A 3,214-nucleotide genomic window follows, 5' to 3' on the forward strand; every position below is an offset into this window, starting at 1 on the left:
TTGTCATGGAGCATAAGGATATAATGACACCAATCTAAGATAGATATGTTCAACTCCCTGGTTCTTGTGGGACTCTATTTCTACTTCATTGTTACTACCAAATCCCCTGATTTCTGATGATAAAATAAACATCAGTTACTAGTTTTATCAACAACTACTACTGAAAATGAGAATTTTTATAGTGATGCTAATAACTAATATTTTATTAAGAATTTTTTAATTCATTTTATATACCAAAGATTCCCCCTCTTCCCTCCACTTGCACTTTCAGCTTCCCCCCCCCCCAGTCCACCCCCATTCCCTCTTACAAGAAGGTAAAGCCTCCCATGGGGAGGTACATTTAGTAGAGGCAGGTCCAAGCCCCTCTCCCTGCCTCAGGACTGTGAGACGTGTCCCATCACAGAAGTAGGCTCCAAAAGGCCTGCTCATGCACCAGGAATGGATTCTGATCCTACTGCCAGGGGGCCCCTTAAGCAGATTGTGCTACACAACTGTCTCAGTTATGCAAAGGGCCTAGTCCAGTCCCATGCAGGCTCCACAGCTGGTGATCTAATTTCATGAGTTACCACTAGTTTGGTTTGGTTGTCTCTGTATGTTCCCCATCATGATCTTGATGCCCCTTGCTCATAGAATCCTTCCTCTCTCTTTTTGACTGGACTCTTGGAGCTCAGCCTGGTGTTTGGCTGTGAATCTCTGCATCTGTTTCCATCAGTTACTGGAGAAAGGCTCTATGATGACAGTTAGGATATTCACAGATCTGATTACTAGGGTAAGCCAGTTCAGGCACCCTCTCTACTATTGTTAGTAGTCTAAGGTAGAGTCATCCTTGTGGATTCCTGGAAATGTCCCTAGCACCCGGTTTTTCCCTATCCCCATGATGTCTCCCTATATCATGGTATCTCTTTTATTGCTCTGCCACTCCATCTCTGTTCTAGCTCGACCATCCCGTTCCCTTATGTTCTCATCCCCCATCCCCTACCCTCCATTGCCCACCCCTCATCCCAGTTTACTCATGGAGATCTCATCTATTTCCTCTTCCCAGGGTGATCCATTTGTCCCTCTTTGGGTCCTCCTTGTTAGCTAGATCTTCTAGAGCTGTAGGTTGTAAACTAATGACTAAATTTTTACCAAATATTTTTATTTGCAGCATACTACAATTAATTACTAAACTGAGAAGTCAATGGTGTTGATTTTTCCTAGAGAGTTGTGAAGGAACAGCTATCTACTCCAGATATGGCACCAAAGAGAGACCAAAGGAATGATTCCACTCCAGTCTAGCTTAGAGAACCAGTGAATTTCTAGGGATACTTACAAGAGCATGAATGAGGGCTTGCTTACATACACAAAGGCGATTAAAAAACAGCTCCACCACTGAGTCTTGGTTGAAGACTGCTGCATCTCTGATACAAGAAAGCTACAGCCCTGAAGTTCCCTTATAATTCCTTATAATCCTACTACCTACACAACCTGGAAGTTGGGAGCCTATGACTTTTCTAAGTTTCAGGAAATTTTAGAGACTTATGAGTTTTATTTACTTATTGAGTCTGATAAGCCTCATTTACTTCTGAATCTTAATGAGTTTTTCCCTGGATGAAATTTTCATTTCAGAAAAAAATAAATACACAATAGCATGGGTTGATAAACTCAGTCAAAATCTATTATTTTTATTGTTTATTTTGTTGTTCAGTTTATTTATGCATTTTATTAGCTTATACTAATTGTATATAAAAATGAGTTTCATTATGGCATATTATAAACATGTTTAATATATTTTGACTTTATTTATTTCCATCATACTGATCCCTTCTCTCTTCCCAACCAGCTCCCCTTTCTGCTTTCCTGTCTTTTTGGGTGTATGAGTTAATTAATGTTGTTTATGGGTAATAAAGATAAGGGGACATTTACAGCAACATGGACCACTTACCAGTGGGCTACATCACTGAAGAAAACGTATCTCCCTGAGCTATTATTAACTCTCTGTAGATTATGAGGGAGGGGCAGAGCTTCACATTTTAATCAGCCTTTCCTTCCTTCCCTGTTCAGTTCTTCCTCACTGTGAGTCATCTCAAGACCCCATCTACACCAGAGTCCTCATATCAGCCTGTAATGGGTTGAATGAGAATGATTCCTCATAATATTGGGCTTTTGAACACATGGTTGCCAGTTGTTGGTGATGTTTGAGGAACAGTAGGTGATGCATCCTTACTGGAGGAAGTGTGTCACTTGCTCTGGGATGTTCTGTATGCTGTGAATATGCTGTGTAGATGTAACCAACCATCTTATTAAATAAGAAACACAGAGCAGATTCAGAGAAGAAAGCCAAGAGGTCAGAGCTAAGAGTCTTACCCTTCCTGCTTCAGCGATGATCCTCTTCAGTCAAGAGAGCTCTCCGAAAAAGACCTACTTCCTGTGTGTTTGTCTTTAGATAGTCTTTCTGTTCTGCCTTCTCATTGGTTGTAAACCCAAACACATGACTGCCTCGTCGCTGCCTGTCTGTAGAGACTTCCAGGTCTTCTATGGTTGGGATTGAGATTAAAGGCGTGTGTCTCCAATGCTGGCTGTATCCTTGAACACACAGAGATCTACCTAGCTCTGTCTACCAAGTGCTGGGATTAAAGTTGTGCGCCACCACCACCCAGCTTTTGCTATGGCTCTAATGGCTCTGACCCCCAGGCAACTTTATTTATTAACATACAATTAAAATCACATTTCAGTACAAATAAAATACCACCATAATGCTGCTCTGATTGGTTGATAAATAAAATGCTGTTTGGCCAGTAGCCACACAGGAAGTATAGGCAGAATAAACAGACAAGGAGAATTCTGGGAAGGAAAAACAGAACTGAGAAGGAGATGCCAGCCAGGGAGCAGCATGTAATGGCACACGGGTAAAGCCACAGAAAACGTAGTGACATATAGATTACCAGAAATGGACTGAGTTTAAGTGTAAGAGACAGTCAGTAGTTAGCCTGAGCTAGTGGCTGAGCAGTTTCAATTAATATTAAGCCTCTGTGTGTTCATTTGGGTCTGAGCGGCTGAGAGACTGTGGGACCACAGGAGTCGGGTAGGACCAGGAAAACTTCAGCTACAGTCACCAGAGGTGGACTTTAAGAAAATAAGCTTCATATCATTTTCAGTTCCCTCTTTGGTCTTCATGCTTACATTTGAAGATGTCAGCTCTCAGCTTCCTGCTCTTACTGTTTGCTACCATGCT

The sequence above is a fragment of the Peromyscus californicus genome, unplaced genomic scaffold (genome assembly GCF_007827085.1).
Source record: "Peromyscus californicus insignis strain IS unplaced genomic scaffold, ASM782708v3 Scaffold_2__1_contigs__length_46816999, whole genome shotgun sequence".
NCBI lineage: Eukaryota > Metazoa > Chordata > Mammalia > Rodentia > Cricetidae > Peromyscus > Peromyscus californicus.